This window comes from Bos javanicus, chromosome 3 (genome assembly GCF_032452875.1).
Source record: "Bos javanicus breed banteng chromosome 3, ARS-OSU_banteng_1.0, whole genome shotgun sequence".
Classification (NCBI taxonomy): domain Eukaryota; kingdom Metazoa; phylum Chordata; class Mammalia; order Artiodactyla; family Bovidae; genus Bos; species Bos javanicus.
In genome coordinates, this window is record NC_083870.1 from 84330951 (window position 1) to 84350111 (window position 19161).

The 19161-nt window shown below is 42.9% G+C and overlaps 2 pseudogenes; both read left to right on the forward strand.

The window, feature by feature from the left end:
- Positions 1 to 723: 723 nt before the first annotated feature.
- On the forward strand, positions 724 to 1568 carry LOC133245353 (small ribosomal subunit protein uS2-like; annotated as a pseudogene).
- An 859-nt stretch (positions 1569 to 2427) lies between these two features.
- Positions 2428 to 2740, forward strand: LOC133245215 (large ribosomal subunit protein P2-like; annotated as a pseudogene).
- Positions 2741 to 19161: the final 16421 nt, after the last annotated feature.

Genomic DNA, 19161 nt, shown 5'->3' on the forward strand with positions numbered 1-19161 from the left:
CAGTCAAAGACCAGGGTGTGGAAGCCTCCAGAGACAAGCAGGAGGAGCCTGGGAGATGTGAAACAGCAGCCGCAGCACTAAGGAAGGATGTTTCTCTCTTCCTCTTCCCTTTTCTTTACCCCAAATCTGGAGATCTAGTAGAAGCAAGGAGAACACACCCAGGCGTTACACTTCTCACTCCCCACTGAAGATTCCTGCCAGTGACTCAGAACTGTATCGAGATTTGCAAATCCAGGGATGTTGGGAAGAGCAGAAATTTTAAATTGGGAGTGAAATAGAAACTTTGCCTTAGGCTAAATGAAATGATGTAATAACTGAAAGTGACTTTTTTTTTTTTCTAGATCCATGTTGCTTTCAAGAGCACATTCCTGTTGATAGATGAAAAAAACTTCAGACTTGCTAATGAAAGATAGGGCTTCCAAGGTGGCCTTAGTGGTAAAGAACCTGTCTGCCAATGCAGGAGACGTAAGAGACACAGGTTCTAGGTTGGGAAGATCCCCTGAAGGAGGGCATGGCAACCCATTCCAGTTTTCTTGCCTGGAGAATCCCATGGACAGAGGAGCCTGGCGGGCTACAGTCCATGGGGTCGCAGAGTTGGACAAGACTGAAGCAACTTAGCACACAAGCAATGAAAGCTAATGCAGTCTTTGCTCACTTATCCAGAGAGAAGTCCATACAGAATTGTCCTGGGTTCTTGGTATAACTTAAAGGGAAATGTTCACAATGTCCAGAGCTCTTCATGTCCTTCAGATGAAGTGGGAGGATGTCCTCAAATTCCAAGCAGCAGGAACCCACTTAGGTGGCACCAACTGTGACTCCCAAATGGAATAGTATATCTACTAGAGGAAAAGGGATGACGTCTACATTCTAGATCTGAAGGGGGCCTGGGAGGAGCTTCTGCAGATGGCTTGTGCCATTGTTACCATTTAAAAACCAGCTGATCAGTGTCACATCCTTCAGGAACACAGGCCAGAGGGCTGTGCTGAAGTTTGCTGCTGCCACTGCAGCCGCTCCTCCTGCTGCCCACTTCACTCCCAGAACCTTCACTAATCAGACCCAGGCAGCCTTCTGGGGCCGTGTCTTCTGGTGGTCACTGATCCCAGAGCTGACAAGCAGCCTCCCATGAAGGTGTTGTGCGTTAATCCACGGACCACTGCGCCCTGTATACAGACTCTCCATCTGTGCCCTGTGATCACTGACATCCTTAAAGCAAGAAGGAAGCTTACTCAGTGGGTCTGAGGAGATTGATGCTGGCCCAGAAAGTTCTGCATGCACGTGGTACCACCATCCTGGGTGCACACCTATGGGAGGTCACGCCTCATCTCTGCTTCTATAGGGGGCTGGAGAGATGGAAAAGAATGAGTAGTACATGCTGAGAAGGCCACAGGGAAGAACATCAGGGTGCACGGACCACTCCAGCTCCCAAGTTCATGACTACTCCACCTGAGGTCACAGATGGGTCTGCAGGCACAGGCACCTCTGTGCCTGCCCAGCGGGTCCTGTAGAAGACGAGAGTCCTCAGCCACCACTGTGGACTGGTCTACTGGTCTACAGGTCCCAATGCTCAGGTGACTGAATGGGTAGGAACAACCACTTGGTGGTCCTAAGCTGCTCTTCCCTAGGCTCTTACACAGAAACCAGAGATAAGATTAGCAGTAAAGAGATTCTTAAAAAAAAAAAAAAAAAAGATAAAAGGAATGTAATGCAGTCTCTAGGTTTGAAATTCTTCCAGGTAAATATTCTGTGGATTCTGCTAGTCGAATTTTTGGGACCACTTTTTCCTTCTCAAGGTATTTCCCCTTTTCCTCCCTATTTCTGCGATGACATCTGGGTTTAGGCAGCAGTTTACACATCCTCTTCACAATGGGAAGGGACGTCTCTAATCTACGCACTGTGTCCTCATTTTACAGATAAGAAAGGGAAGGTGGAGTAGCCTGTTGAGGGCACCTAGCTGGTGGGGTGAACAGCTGCCTCCGTGGTGAGCAGAGGTTGACATATACAAGTGTAAGCGAATCTGGTGGATGGTTTGGGCAATTGACATGTCACAGCAGAAAAATGAAGAGCACGCTGGCTGGGTTTGGATGGCAGGGTGCCAGATCTTGGCACACTTATCAGGATACTCTCAGATTCACACAACACACACCAGCCTAACACACTGGGGTCATTTCTATCTTTCTGGAAAATAGACATGGTCCAGTAAAGGACATAGGACTTCACATGCTTCAATATAAAATTGGTACTATTTGTTCTGCTAGCGTATTCCTCATTCAACTATTAGTATCTATTTCATGTGTTTTACATATAAGGTAAAATTCTAGGTACTAAGGATAAAGAAAAACAACGCAGATGGTCCCTGTTCTTATTGAGCTTTTATTCTAAAAAGGAAGGGAGAGGTCCCATATGAGGGGCTTCTCTGCTGCCGCCACGATGCGCCATGTCACCTCCTACCTGCTGGCTGTCCTCGCTGGCAATTCCTCTCCCACCACTAAGGAAGGACATCAAGAAGATCCTTGATAGCATGGGCACTGATGGCTCAACAAGATCATCAGTGAGCTGAACGGAAAAAAATATTGAGGACATCATTTCCCAGGGCGTCAGCAAGCTGGCCAACGTGCCCACTGGCAGGGCTGTGGCTGTCTTCACTGCCCAGGATCTGCAGCTCCTGCTGCAGGTTTGGCCCCAGGGCAGAGCAGAGAAGAAGGCAGAGTCAGAGCAGTCAGTTGACGATTTATTTGACTAGAGTCCTGTGTGTGTGCTCAGTCGATTCAGTCGTGTCCAACTCTGTGACCTTATGGACTGTAGCCTGCTAGGCTCCTCTGTCCATGGGGATTCTCTAGGCAAGAATACTGGAGTGGGTTGCCATGCCCTCCTCCGGGGGATCTTCCCAAGCCAGGGATGGAACCCAAGTCTCTTACATCTCCTGCATTGGCAGGCGGATTCTTTATCACTAGTGCCACCTGGGAAGCCCAACTAGAGTCCTGCTCCCCTGCAAATAAAACCCTTTTTCATGTAAAAAAAAAAGGGGGGGGGGTGTGTGTGTGGAGAGAATGAAAACTAATTGCGCAATGAATGCCCTATTGCATTTTTTGGTAAGTGCTCTGATAGAGAAATTTAGCACCCTATGAGACCATAAAATAGGACAAGTCTATTTGGTGAGTCAGAGAATCTTTTCTTTTCTTGAGGGAATGGCCTTTGAGCTAAGCTAGAAAAGATGAATGGAAGCTAGCCAAGGGGAAGGGTAGTGCTATAAGAATGTTCTAGATTACCTGAGCTAGTCCTATTGAGACAGGGCAGGACTCGAGCACAGACTTAAAAAAAGAGCTGGGGTGACTGGACAGTGGTAAGATCAGTTGTATGAGATTATAGATTGAGTAGATATTAGATTCTGTCCATGGTCCACAAGGCAGTGCGTGCAGGAAGAATCAGACTGGGCGTTTCCTGGGAAGACACAGGAAAAGGAAGAACTAGCCCAAATAGAACTGTATCATTTCCACATTTCAATGTGATATGACAGACAATTCACCTAATAGTACTTAAAACTGAGGTGAGCAAACTTTTTCTGTTAAGGGCCAGCTAGGAAATAGGCTTAGAGGCCCAGCTGTCTCTGTGGCAACCTCTCAGCTCTGCAGGTATAGCACAAAAGTAGTCAGCGACAGTATGTGAATACAGGAGCACAGCTGTGTCCCAATAAAGCTTTATTTATTGCCTATGGGCTGCAGTTTGTTGATCCTCAGCATAAAATAACATATTTAAGGTTCACTTAGCAAGAGGTATATAGCGGTGAGTGGTTTTAGGGTTAGTTCAGCAACAGTTTGGAGAAGGCAAAGCTACCCATTCCAGTATTCTGGCCTGGAGAATTCCATGGACTGTATAGTCCATGGGGTCACAAAGAGTTGGACACAACTGAGCGACTTTCACTTCACAGCAACAGAACGAGGCAACCAACTGGAGAATCACATGCTTTTCTATGGTCTTCTGAGCATATAGAACCAGATCCTCCCTGAGTTTTTGCCTTTACTTTTAAAGGCAAGTTCATCAAATTAATAGTTGAGGGGACAGATCCTTGAAGAAATTCACTGAGAAGTTTCTTAAGGGGGACAACTCAGGGTTTGTTTGTTTTTTTTTTTTAGTTTATTTTTAACTGGAGTATAGGAGATCCAACCAGTTAATCCCAAAGGAAATCAACCCTGAATACTCATTGAAAGGACTGATGCTGAAGCTGAAGCTCCAATACTTTGGCCACCTGATATTAACAGCCGACTCATTGGAAAAGATCCTGATGCTGGAAAAGATTGAAGGTAAAGGAAGAGGGCATCAGAGGATGAGATTGTTAGATAGCATCATCAGCTCAATGGACATCAACTCGGGCCAACTCTGAGAAATAATGAGGGATAGGGAAGCCTGGTGTACTTCAGTCAATGGGGTTGCAAAGAGTAGGACATGACTTAGCGACTGAACAACAACATAATTGCTTTACAATACTGTGTTGGTTTCTGTCGTACAATAACGTGAATCAGTCACAAGTATACATATATCTCCTCCTGCTCGAGCATCTCTCCCCTGCCGCTCCCCACCCCTCTATGTCATCATGTCACCTAGCGGAGCTCCCTGTGTTAAACAGCAATTTCCCATTAGCTATCTGGTTTACACGTGATAATTATATGTTTCAATACCACCCTCTCAATTCATCCCATTTGCTCCCGTCAGGGGTTTTGAGAGCTAAATGAGAAGGAGTGGTTCATAGTGGTTAGGCTAACCAAGGATAGAAACTAGTACTCTGGATAGAGTAGAGTAAACTGGCTAGTCTATCCAGGATTTGTCAGTATGAATGTTCTTTGGTTAGCAAAGGGTCTTCATTTCAGTCCTATGGGTACCTGATTCCTGGAGTCCTTCAAAGTTCACTGCCCTTCATCAGGTTCCATCAGATTCTACTGTTTAGAACCAGCTGTGATAAAAATACAAGTCAGTTCTGATTTCTCCTAGCAAGTGTTGCTTCTAGTGGAAGTTTTACCTTTTACAGCCCGTTCTCAGATAGCTGCTAAAATTCTAAGCATCACTTGTTTAAAGGTCAGTATCTCTTCAAGAGGAAGGGCACGGTCAGAGGAGCTCTTGCTCACAGCACTGCCTCTCATATCAGGGAAGAAATCACTCCCAGAAGCCTCCTGTCCACTCCTGCCATAGGTCCCACATGCACCTCTAGACCTGTCACTGGCAAAGAGGACAGGTCACTACAACCCTTCCTGGGCTGCCTGCCTGACACCTGAACCAGGTATCCAGCTGGGCATCTGTTAGCAGGGAGGAAGGGCTTTGGTGGTTATTAGGAAGGCCACCAACCGTGTCTCTGGACAACCACGACGGACCTTCCTCCTCGTTAACTGAAAATGCAGAGACAATGGGAGACTGTTGATCCTGAAGAAGCTATCTGATAGAGAATCTCACACAGTTCTGCAAGAAATCAGGGGGCTCTTTAGAGTGCAGTCCCTGATCATAGTCTGAGTTCTCTGAATGAGCATCAATAGTATTGGCTGCTAATGAGAATTATCATATCTTATCTATTTGGAGGTTTGGATTTTATCTTTCATTATAATACTTAAAGGGAATGTCCCTCCATCCAATTCCTCTTCCCAGGGCCACACAGAACCAATCTCAGGAAAAACCTCGAGGATAGCAAACTCCAGTTTATCTATAAAGCAAACATACTTATAGTTTAAATAATCAGCCATTGGTTATCGGACTTATTCTATTTATACTCTACTTTTATGAGAAACTGGCAAAGTATATATTCATACGCCAATGATAGGGATTTAGTAAGAAAAGCCATTTCCAGGGTATGTTATAATTAAAGTCATACTAATTCAGCCCAATCCTTAAACACCTACTCTGCCTCACTCTGCACTGTGAGATAATGACATAATTATAACCCTGAGGCATTGCAGGACATGAGAGAAAGAATGGGCTCTTCAAGTTTTTATGTTAATTGTATGTTACTGTTGTCTAATTATTTGTCAGGGGAAGGCAATGAAGAGTGATGAGAAAAACACGGGTTTCTGAAGCTCCAGGCTTCGGATCCCAGAACTATCACTTAATAACTGCCTGCCTCAGTTTCCCCATCTCTGCAGGTGGGTTGTTGGTTTTTTTTTTGTATCCTCAAGGTCAGTTTTAGATTAATCAGAGATTAATTAAAGGTTAATCATAGGCTTTTTTGTGTCTTTTAACTAATTTTTAAATTAAAGTTACAAATAGAAACTTGAGCTCTTCCTTAACATTTTAAGTTTGGCTTCAAATCTTTTTAATTCGTTTATAAGGCTAGTGAATTTGAACAATTACTTTTGAGAAAGTCTATGACTAATGTTTGCTTTCATTTACACACCTGGTTAATTAAACATCTTTACATATTTCAAAGTGCATTTAATATATTTGATTCCTTTCTTAATGATTCCAATGGTCTGACAACAGAGTTTCCTTAATTAAAAAAAAAACCTAAGTCTAATAAATTAGACTTAGAAATATGGGAAACTGTAGCTCTCTTAGATATTCTAATACAGTACATAAACTTAGTGAGACTTCAAATGAAAATCACAAGTTTAATCAGCTATTTGATTACATAATTTAAGTTGGAGTTACAAGACTGTCACTCTGTTTGGCCAAATTCATTGTAAACATTAGAAATATGTAACACTTGCATAGATTCCCTCAGCCTGAAAGATTAATATTTAACAAGTCTCTATCTGTTCAGACAAATATCGCTGAAAGTCACTGAGGTTACTTTCAACCAAGAGACCTGTCTTCAGCTACCTGCACTGACTCCTCTCACATCTCACTTAGAAAACCAGCGTATCTCCCCTTGTACTATGGGGGTGCCCTTCTGAGTTTGTCTGTCACTGAAGATTCCAGACTTAGCCAGGATGCCGACTGGACTCCTGTTGATTCTGCTTGGATGTGCTGAACTTTATTCATATTGCAGATCAATTTCAAAATGAGGCTATTTATGTTGCTCTTGTCCTCAGAGTTAATTTACACCTATTTCTATGGGTGTGCTCTAGGAAGCCTGTGACTAGGAAGCCTGAGTCAGTCTCTCGGTTGGGTTTTGCATTTCCTCCACAAAACCTTAAATCTGTAAGTGCCTCTCCACTTCTTCCAGGATTCTAGAGTTACATATCCTTGGTTATTGATACTGCATATATGCATTGGGTATTGGATATTGAAATGACGATTGGGTTTCAAATATCTCTATGACTTCACTTATGGTCACAATATGTGAGATCAGTCTATTAACAATCTATGCTTTTGGAATTATACTACCCACCTTGCAGGGTCGTTGTAAATTAGCATTAATGAATGTTAAGCACCTGCCCTGGTAATGGTACATGGTAGGCACTCAGTCAGCCTTGGCCACTACTACTGTTTTCACAACTCATTGATCCTAATGCATTTTCTAGTTACTAACACTGCTCATTTCCTCATTGGCCAGCTTAAGTCTTATCATTAATTATGACATCATTGCAGCCCTACATAAATCCTCAGTTGTCGGAACTTCCTTGATGAACCAGTGGTTAAGAATCTGCCTTCCAATACAGGAGATATGGGTTCAATCCCTGGTCAGGAAGCTAAGATCCCACATGCCATGACACAGCTAAGCCTATGTGCTGCAACTACTGATCCCATGCGCTCTGCATGCCACAGTGAAGACTCCACATGCTGCAACTAAGACCTGATGCAACCAAAAAGAAATTTTAAAAAAGAATAAGAAAAAAATGTTTAAAAAAATTCTCAATTGTCTTTCTCCTTTCTTTCCTCATCAGACTTCTATGGCAAACCACCAACCTTTCTTCTTAAATTGCCACACTTACTCTGAGTCTGTGAGCTTGCTTCCAATGTCGCTAAGGAAACACAAGCACTCAAATGGTAACATTCACATACTCCCATCCCCATATCCAACCACCTCCCTGCATCTATGCATAATTCTCTCAGATGACCTCCTAGCAAAAACCAACCCCTCTCTTTGTGTACTAGATCTCACCTCCTGTCTGTATGAGAACACTGCTTTTGCAATCTCCTCCCTCTCTCGAGCATGATCAATCTTTTCCTTTCTAATAGATCTTGTCCATTTGCTTACACAATTGCTATTAGTCCTCCCATCTCTTTTCCAATCTTCTCTTGACTTCTTTTCTTGCCCAGTAAAGCTCCATTTTTTTAAATTTCCTTTTCAAAACTCCTTCAATGAGTTGTCTCCATTTCTTTTCTCCCGTTATCTCTTGAGCATAGTCCAATCAGGCTGTTGCCATATCACTCCAGGGAAATAGTTTTTATCAAGATTACAAATGACCTCCGTTTTCTAAACCCAATGCTCAGTTCTCAGACCTCATCTCATTTGATTTATCTGCAGAATTTAACACTCTGAAGGTCTTTCTTCAACAACCTTTCTTGTTGTTTGTCTTATCTGTTAGCAGCTCCTTCTCAGCCTACTTTGCTGTTTTTCCTCTGACCTTTCAGCATTAAGAAGCTCAGTCCTCATCGAGCTTCTCAGTCCTCTAGACCTCTGTGCCTTTCTCTCCACTTTTTGCTCCTTGGTGCTATCATTGAATCTCATGATTTTAAATGCTATCTATATACCAGAAGAGGCCAAATTTTTGTTTCTATCACTGACCCATCTACTCAGCATCTCCACTTGGGAGTCTAATGAGCATCCCAAACTTATTATTGTCCAAAATTGAGGTCCTGTGCTTTTCCCAACAAACTTCCTTGTCTTCTTCATTTCAGGAAACAGCAGCCCTAGCTCTCCATTTACTTATGGCTTCAGTAATTTGTGGCACATGGTCTTAGCTGCTCCATGGCATGTGGGATCTTCCCAGGCCAGGGACTGAGCCTGTGTCCTCTGAATTGGTAGGTGGATTCCCATCTTCTGTACCACCAGGGAAGTCTGAACAGTACTGTAATATCAGTGATTATCAGTCATCATTTAACTGAGACCTTTCCTGGCCACATATGAAAAGTTACAAGTCATCCCAACCACTTCCCAATCTCCCCAGCCCCCTTAATTACTTAATGTCTTCAGCACCCATCACTACCTTTGTATATGATGTATATTATGTGTTTATCTTGTTTGTTTTATATCATCCTCCATCAGCATGTAAGCTCCAAGGAAAAAGAGAGTCTTGTTTTATTCTGTGTGTTCCCAGTGTCTAGAATAGAAACTGCATATACAGATTAAAAGCCACTATACCTGACAAGTAGTATACAATTAGTGATCCATGTAAAATAGACTTTGATTTTTCAGTTGCTCAGGTTTGGAATTTGACTGAAACCAGGGTTGGTATTGTTTATTTATTCAACAAATTTGCATATACACTTAACTTATGCCAGACTCTGTGCATCAAGGAGAATACCCTCATACATACTGGATCCACAAAGGGAGCTTCTTATTGTACTCTGTCTCTGCCGATGGAGTAGAAGGAGCAGCTTGACTTTCTTGTTAACAAAGTCGTAAGCTTCCTTTTTTTCAGTGAAGCTCTGGCTGATGTTAAGGTTTCCTGTTCAGAAATACAAGGAAGTCTCACAAGTGACAAGCACACTTCCTAATTTCTCCTTCCTGGCCCATTTGCATTTCATCACATGTGCAGGCCCTCCAGTAAGCAACCCTTATGCCAATAATGAAGCGCCCAGCATCTTAATTTGAAAAGTGCTCATCAGCTTGAGGTTAGCCTCTGTGCATCACAGTATACTTTAATGAATCAAATAATGCATTTCTCATTTGCAATTAAATAATACCTTAAAAGGCTCTGCCTTCCTCAAATGACCCATGTGGAATTCATTTTCACATAGGGTTAATTACACTCAGCACTGAGGGTAGATACTGTGGTGAGGGCTGTGGCTATTCACCAGGTCCTTGAAAGCAAATCATAGAGGACCTTAGTAGAGAATCTAAAAAAAAAAAAAAAAAAGTCTTAGTAGAAAATGAAGTTAAGATGTAAATAACAAATCCAAGGCTAGCTTGCTTCCCCACTTAGGGATATTACTGCTGAGTCTATTATTTCCACCAAGTTTTTTTTTTCAAAGACCACATCCAGTTGTGTAAAAAATTTGAGGTAGTAATAAGTATATTTGCATATGATATACATAGGATTTGCATAGAATTATACACTATCTTCGGGAAAACTCCAAGTTAAAATAAAATTAGCACTATTTCTCCTTATTGTGCTTTCCTTAGTTTCTGTGCCTCAGTCTTCCTGGCTCCCCAGGAAAAAAAGGCAGTGTTTCCTGAATGGCACCCTATCCTTCACCTGCCATCATCTGCCATCTCTTTTCTTGTTTCCTACATTACCTTCGACTCCAGGCCCACAGAACTACTCATGATTTTCTAACAAACCACGGGAAATTAATTACTATCTGTTGACTGTTAGCCACTTTTTACTGCCTTCTTTCTGAACAGAAACCATGATTTTCTTCCTTCTGACATTTGTGTACCACCTACTGCAGGGGCCCTCAGAAAGCTCCAGGGTGTAAGTTTTGATTAGTTTACCGTCAACTGGTAGATCTATCCCCTTGGTCAGTGACTGCTTTATGCATGGGTATGTGATGCAATCCTGGCAAATGAGAAGTACAGGGAAGCCTGCTAGGGGATTTCTTGGAAAGTTTCCTGAGTCTTAAAAAAGGACACCAAAAGGACAGAGCCTCACCTCTTTTCTGCTTCTAGACAGGGCAACAGAGGAAGTGAGGCTTAGAACAGCTTCAGCATCATATAACCACGAGCATGAGTAACCCACATGAGATGGCAAAGTAGAAAGGCAGAGGGAACCTGGACTCTTAAGAGGTCACTGTGCCTCCAGTTAGGCAATCATAATATAATCATAATCATAAGGCAATCGTAATTATCACTTAAATCTCAGGCACTGTTATGAGCAATTTACACACATTCACTGTTAATCCTCTAACTGCCTTATGCAGTGGATGTTTTTATTATTTCCATTTTACAATTGAGGAAACAGAACCATGGAGGGGTTAATGTGCCAAGGTCACTTTCCTTATCTATTTGTTTGCTTTTTCAGCTTTTTATTATAGAAAATTTAAAGAGTAAAGTAGAGAACAATGTAATGAATCCCCAGGTACCCATCCATCATCTAGTTTAAACAATTAGCAACTCACGACCAGTCTTGACTCATCTGTGGCCCTGTCCACTTTTCCTCTGCCCCACATTATTCTGAAGCAAATCCCAGATCTCATATCATTTCATTCTGGGTTACATCATGCATGACAAAAACTAAGAGCTACTTTTATGGGGTCTTCTGTTACAGCTAAAACTAGCCTCTAAATATTAATAACTTTCTCATCATAAAAATTTGAAAATGTAGATAAGATGAAAACAAAATATAGAAAATCATCCACAATATGATCACCTAAAAACAACTAATAATAATTAATGTACTTCCTGTCAATATTTTGTATAAGTTTGAGTGTTAGACTGTGTTTTGTCCATTTATTATGACCTGAGCATTTTCCATCCTCATTTCAGCCCCAGGATCTTTGGGTGCTCGGCTCCCTCTATCCTTCCTTCTTCTGGGAACTTGAAAAAACGCTCCCTTTGCTCTTTGTACAGCACTTCCACTACTTTAATCACATGCAGCAATTTTCTATTTCCTGTGTTCCTGACTGGAGCAGGTGTCTGGTGCCTGTATCATTACAGGAAATGATCTGATAGAAGTAATTATTGAAAAGATGATGTGGAACGTGGGGTTGCCTGTATCATGCAGTGTGCACTCTACAAGGATGCAGTGGAGGAACTTTCCTCTCATCCCAGGGGCAGGTAAAAACCATGTTGCTCCTGAAAAACAGATGTGTTTTCTTTAATGGATGCCATGAACAGTTGCAATATTAATCTGTGTTCATTTGTGCTTTGATGACTAAATAGCTCAGAGTGAAATCTGGCTCTTACTTTGAAAAGTGTTTCCAGTTTTCAAGGCATGAACTCTCTCACTAGTTTTAATTTATTTTATCTTCCCTTTGCCATGAGTTATTTATACGTGAAATAATCACATGGTATCATGACAGGACAATTTTTGACATGTGAATTCACGACTTCCTTCTTCTTTGACAGAAGTATCATGCAAGATCTGTGCCTTCTTGCTTTACAGGCGGTAAAATTATGGCTGACTTCCCTTTCTGGATTTGTTTAGAAGTCTAAAGTCTTAAAGGGGGATGAATTAAGTGTCCTGTATGGAGAGAAAATGGCTTCTGGGGGGAACTTGGAAAGAGGAGAATTTCCCCCAAAATGACAAAGAGATTCCCAGAGTTTTTGAATCTGTGCCCTTAGAGAGAGCAGAGGGAAGCAGAGCTCACAAAAGTGGCACAACGCCAGGTGGGAAGGGTGGCCAGTCCACTTGCCCAGTAAGAGCGGGCTTGGATTAGATTTTAAGCTTGACATCTGAAAAACAAAAGAAATGCTTTTTACGTACCTGACTTTGCAGACTGGGATTCATATTTGCTAACTGGACTTAGTGAATTTGTGAAAGTCATCTCAAATCCATTATGGAATGAGACTTCCCAGGTGACTCAGTGGGTAAAGAATCCTCCTGCAATTCAGGAGACACAGGAGATGCGTTCAAATCCTTGGTCAGAAAGATCCCCTGGAGGAGGGCATGGCAACCCACTCCAGCATTCTTGACTGGAGAATCCCGTGGACAGAGGAGCCTGGCAGCTATGGTCCAAAGGGTCACAAAGAGTTGGACAAGACTGAAGTGACTGAGCACGCTCAGATGCACAAACAAATAGAGAAGAAAACCATCATTCTTGTGGAAAAAATGTGAGCTTTGGAGACAGATGTCATTACTCTACTTCAGGCTGTTAATTTTTTCCCTTGGTTTTCTCTAATCACCTCCTAACTGTTGTAGCAGCACCCAGTCTTGCTTCTTCAATGCATCCTTCACCTAACCATCACAGTTATCTTTTGCAAATGCAGATCCATTTGGGTCACCCCTTAAAGCTCACCAGTAGATCTCATTTATCCCCAGGATAAAGTCTACAAGATCCTTCATCATTTGCTTCTATCTACCTCCATAGCCTCATCTTCTATAAACATCCCCATTCCAACCCAAACTTGGCTCATGCAGTAGGTCCTACTTGCTATTCTGCAAATGCGCTATCCCTCATCTCTCTGGTTCTTGCACAAACTCTTTGTTCATAATGCCTTTTCATTGACAAACTCTTGCTCTTTATGAACTCTTCCCCAGGACTTCCCTGGCAGTCCAGTGGCTAAGACTCCACATTCCCAATGCGGAGTTTGATCCCTGGTCAGGGAACTAGAGCCTACATACCTCAACAAAGATCAAAGATCCCATATGCCCTGTGTCATAAGATCTGACACAGTCAAATAAATAAATAATAACTATTGAGAAAAATAAATAAATAAATAAATATAAGTATTGAGAAAAGAAGAACTCTTCCCAGACATCACTGTCAGCCTTCTCCAGTCTCTGGCCTCTCTGTGGGGGTCAGATGCAGTGTCCCTGCCAGTTTCCAGAGCATTCTATGGTTATACCTCTGTCACTCATCACAGTGTTTTTGAACTGCATATGTCACAGCAAGAAAGAATGTGGAAATTTGTCTACCATTGGGATTCTGTTATCGACAGATATCTTTGATGCTTGGTAAAATGGGAGCAGGAAGACACTGCAGAGAGGGGCGTTGGGAGTCTAGAGGAAATGAGGGAGAAGTCTGGGGCTGTGACCCACACTTGGCAACAGAACCTGAAGGCAGAGTGGTTTGAAGCACAGGGTGAAGATCTACTTATATTGCCTGAGGCAAAGACTGCTGAACTCTGCTCTGACATCCATTCTCCTTGTTTTCCCTTTTTGTAATTAAAAAAAAGAAAACCCTCCAGAATTTCAGGTGGTCATATGGCTATCCAGCCCTGATTTGGCTGTGGCCCTCTTCCTTATGGAAAGAATAGTATATAAAAGGGGGAAGGAGAGAGGAGTAAAGTGTCAGAGGGAAAGATGAAAGCCTGGATCTAGACCTAGGGGCTCCGGTGGCATTAGAGGCCAAGGGCAGATCAGGATTAGCATGTTGAAGGCCTTAGAGTGCTTCTCCATCACGCCTGAAGTTTCCTTCTTTGTGAAATGAACTCAGTGAAAGTCACACTCTCAGCCTCTCACTACACTTTATTCACTATCCCCCAGGACAGTTGGAAAAGCTTACTTGATTAGTAAGTAAAAACTGGCCTAGTCAGATGGACTCTTCCTTTACACCTTCTAAGAGTAAGATGCCCCATGGGTCATAATTCTATTCTACCTCTCCATGCGATGAATAGCACAGGGAACTTAGCCCCTGTGGGGAAAGAATCAACACTTGGGCCCTCTCAGTCCAACCCAGAGGACATCAATATGGTTAAGCGGAAAAGCAGCACACTCTAGGCAACAGAAACAGCAGCCAGAGGAAGGAGAGACAACCAGAAATCAGCTCAAGTTATATGTGAGACATTCCAATCCCATGTTGGGACTCCCAGAGAGATGCGAAAGGAAAAAAAAAAGGTATGAATAAGCCATATGGCAGGTGAAGACTGATAATAGAGCAGATTTAGGAAAACCCTTAAAGTGACTTAACTCTGGTTCCAACAGCTATGGCAATGAAGGGGAGATTTAGGCTGCAATAATCAACTAATACTTTATGATACTATTCCAGGTGTTCTGTAGAACTTAGGGGAGAAGCAGTCTAACACCTAATAAGTTTATGGTCTAATACGATTACTGAAATGTCAACTTTTCTTCCTGCCACGGAAGGAAACAAACCCACATTTTCCTCAGAGGCTTCCACTCAAATTCTTTCCAGTTTTACCCTTCCTTGTTTTATTGATTCTGCAGCTTGGTGGGGAGGGTGTGAGATTAGGTTAGTTTGAAGGAACCAACCAATAAGATCCAACTAAACCTCTCAAATCTTGTGGAAGGACTAAGATCTTTAGAATGCAGGGTTTTGAAGATGCTCAGATCAAATCAATTTAAAAAAAAACATGTACTTCACCATTCCTGATTTTTATTTTTGTTGTTGCAGAAGAAAATTCTGAATTCAGCAAAATTCTGGTCCTAAATTAGTGTTTCATAATGATATTCATACAAGTTCTTGTTATAACACAGCTAACAAGGGCCAGATTGGTTGTGGTTGAGTTACGTTTGCCATTTTGTGGGCTGCATGTTTGTAAATCAGCCAGATCATTGCCTTAATTGGGGTCATTTGGGGGTTTTGGGGTGGCGTAACGAGGTCACTCCTTTTCACTCCTGTGGTTCTTCATTAGTCACTTTGTGTGCAACAAGCATGAAGAGGCCAGATCGTGTATTTGCTTTGGGAAAATCAGCAGACTTCCAAAGCATGTGCTGCTGTAGATGACTCAAGGTGTTGAAAATCATTGTTTTTAAACTTGTTGTAGTTCTCTTCTCTCAGAAGTCGAGGGGCAGAGTACGCTGGCTTAGAGTAAAGACAGCAGCCTTTGGAGGCAGGCAGCTCTATGTTCTGCACATACTTCCTATAACATTAGGTGAGTTCCTTAAGACTTTTTTTTTTAATATTTCTTTCTTTGGCTGCCCTTTGTCTCAGGTGCATTCATGGGATCTCCCCTATTTGTTGTGGCATGTGTCTAGTTCCCTGATCAGGGCTCAAACCTGGGCCCTCTGATTGGGAACAGACAGTCTTAGTCACTGGACCAGGGAAGTCCCTCCTTAAGCTTTCTGAGTCTCAGCTTTTCCATCTGCAAAATGGGATAGGAATACTGTGACCATGAGAAAAATTCTAGTCTTAGTGACATTGCGTATATAAAGTCCTAATCCACATTAGGGGCTTCCCTGGTGGCTCAGGGGTAAAGAATCCACCTTCCAATGCAGGAGATCAAAGCAGAGTTCAATCCCGGGTCAGGAAGATCCCCTGGAGAAGGAAATAGCAACTCACTCCAGTATTCTTCCCTAGGAAATCCCATGGACAGAGGAGCTTGGTGGGCTACAGTCCATGGTATCGCAAAAGAATGAGACATAACTTTACAACTAAACTACTACAACAAATCTATGTTAGGCAATCAAATCTGATGACCCAATGACTTTGGAATCAGAGATAAATAATAGAAAATCTAGAATGATTTGCTAAATAAAGACAAGAGGAAATGAGCATTTCAGGAAAAAATGCATAGCTTTGAAAATGCACTGTTAATCAAGTAGGGACATCAGGAAGGAATGAGTTGAACGAAAGCATATACATTTCACTTTGTGCTGTGTGCCCATAGTGATTTACAAAGACCAAAGAGACATGGCCCTTTCCTTGAGGCTCACTCTCTCCCGTTAGAGATATGAGTGTTAGATACATGTAAACCTCTGAAACAGTAAGTTAATAGAGGTCAACCAGTACCAGAATCATTGCCTGACACATAGCTGAAACTCCATAAATATTTGTCAAGTGAATGTATAGAGTCTATCTCTCTAAGCAAGTAATAGATTGTGTGGCTTCAAAACTTTCAAAAAGAGGAATAAGAAAAACAAATCACTGGTGAAAATTTAAAAGACAATCACTTAAAGTCTCTGAAAATTTTCCTGAGGGCATACAGCAAAGGGAGAAAGATTCATTCAAGAAAATCTACTAAATCTTGGTAAGATCAGTGAAAGTCCATGACATCTGAGCCAGAACCCACTCTTTTACCCCTCTCTACAGCTTCATGTTATAGAGGCTCTCCTCCAACCACATGCAGTCAAAAAGACAGGGTCCCCTGTCCCTCTGGCCTCCAGTGTACAGCGAAAATTATACATGGGGAGGGGCAGGCTGCCATTTCGTATCTTCCCCAGCCCCACATTCCAGAAGCTCTATTCTGGGCAGGCATGGCTAAAAGGATGGAGTTTCCCCTTCCTCACCCAGCTCAGGCTCATAAGATGGCTGCTTCCCTCCAAGTGCAGAGGATGAGAACACTGGAGGCCTATCACCCCCATCCCAACTTGCTTGGAGGGTGGCGGTTCTGTGTCAGGAGGGGAAAGTCAAGGAGATCAGGGGCCGCCACCTCATCCAGTGCCCACTCACAGACCAAGGGTGTCACTCTGGTAAAAACAAGTCTCTGTCCCTAGTTCTGCTTCAGGGGCACAGGGTTTCCGCCCAGACAAAAGCCAGGTCAGGAGGACTGAAGAACCCCATAGCTCTGCCTGAGGGATTGATTTTATTTGGAACAGTGTGGGGAACTCCATACTGTGGAGTGCTCAAAACAATGGGGAGTGTGTGTGTGTGTGTATCAGTTGCTCAGTCATATCCAACTCTTCTGTGACCCTATGGAATGTAGCCCGCCTGGCTCCTCTGCCCATGGGATTATCCAGGCAAGAATACTGGAGTGGGATGCCATTCCCTTGTCTGGGGGATCTTCCCAACCTAGGGATCGAACCCAGGTCTCTTGCATTGGCAGGTGGATTCTTTACGGTCTGAGCCTCCTGGGAAGCCCAGGGGTCTTGATGGATAGTGATTAAAAAGCTGGTAGCTCCACTGTACAGGAACAGTGACAGAGCAGGAGTGTCATAGAGAGCAAGAAAAGAAAGACAGCTACCAGGAGAGCTCCTGGGAACACAGTCAAGAGAGGAGTCAGGAAGGACGTATGTATGTGCTAGGCTGTGCCGGCCAGGAACAATCAGAGCGGGATGTGGGGCGGACTTGAAAGTGCCTCTCAAGCTGTACGCAGAGCTATTAACCTCGGGCAGAAGCCACACCAGCACAAAGGGCTTAAACACAGCCTCTGACTCAGCACTGACTGAGCAATAAGCTACTCTAACCCAGCGGTGACTCCTAGAAAACCAGGTTTAAAAACAAAAATCAAACGTACCCTTGGCCATCTGGAAGCCTGTGTGAATGCCCAAGGCTGCACCTCTCAGAAGGGGTCAGAGCGGGAGCCTCCATACTACAGTGCCTCACAGGACATGGGACGAGAAGAAAGAAGAGAGAGAGCTCCCTGGGTTGTAATCTGCGTAGTTGCTAAGTCGTGGCTGACTCTTTGTGACCTCATGGACTGTAGCCTGCCAGGCTCCCCTGTCCATGGGATTCTCCAGGCAAGAATACTGGAGTGGTTTGCCATTTCCTCCTCGATTGTAATCTCCAAACCTCATACACACACTGTTAAAGGGTAAACCCTGACCTACCTATAGGGGTTAAGCACAACTTTTCACTGACGAGTGGTTGATGCCAACTCAAAGGTGACCCTGAGGAAGCCAGGATGAAAGATAGGAACAAATGGAGAAAGGTCTGACCAGGGGTGTCAGAGGCTGTAGATTGCACTAGAATTAGACTCTGTCAAGTTTGTTCAGCCAAGTTACAAAACAAACAAGCAAACAGCAACAACTGGGTGGGGGGATTAATATTCAGAGTTGTTACAATCTAATATTTAAGATGTCTAGTCTTCAATAAAAGCTGTATAACATGCAAAGTAACAGAGGGCAAAACCAGTCACTAGAAGCTGCCTTTCTAGGAACTCCCATGATAAGCCTAGCAGACCTACCTAGCACTTGCCTTCAAAGCAGCTATTACAAATCTTTATGACTTTGGATTAGGTATTAGTTTCTTAAAAGCAAAGCAGCAAAAGCATAAATAGATAAGTTGGATTACATAAAACTTTAAAACTTTTGGTTACAAACGACACTATCACCAAAGTGAAAATACAGTGCTCAAAATGGGAGAAAATATTTATAAATTATCAGATATAGGAAACCTATAACCAGAAACAACAAAGAACTCTTTCAACACAGTAATAAAAAGACAAACAACCCATTTTCAAATGGACAAGGAATTTGAATGGACATTTATTCAAAGAAGATACATAAATGGCCACCAAGTAGATGAGAATGCGTTTAGCATCGTTAGTCATTCAGTTCAGTTCAGTTCAGTCGCTCAGTTGTGTCCGACTGCGACCCCATGAATCACAGGCCTCCCTATCCATCACCAACTCCTGGAGTTCACTCAAACTCACATCCATCGAGTCAGTGATGCCATCTAGCCATCTCATCCTCTGTCGTCCCCTTCTCCTCCTGCCCCCAATCCCTCCCAGCATCAAGGTCTTTTCCAATGAGTCAGCTCTTCTCATGAGGTGGACAAAGTACCGGAGTTTCAGCTTTAGCATCATTCCTTCCAAAGAAATCCCAAGGATGATCTCCTTTAGAATGGACTGGTTGG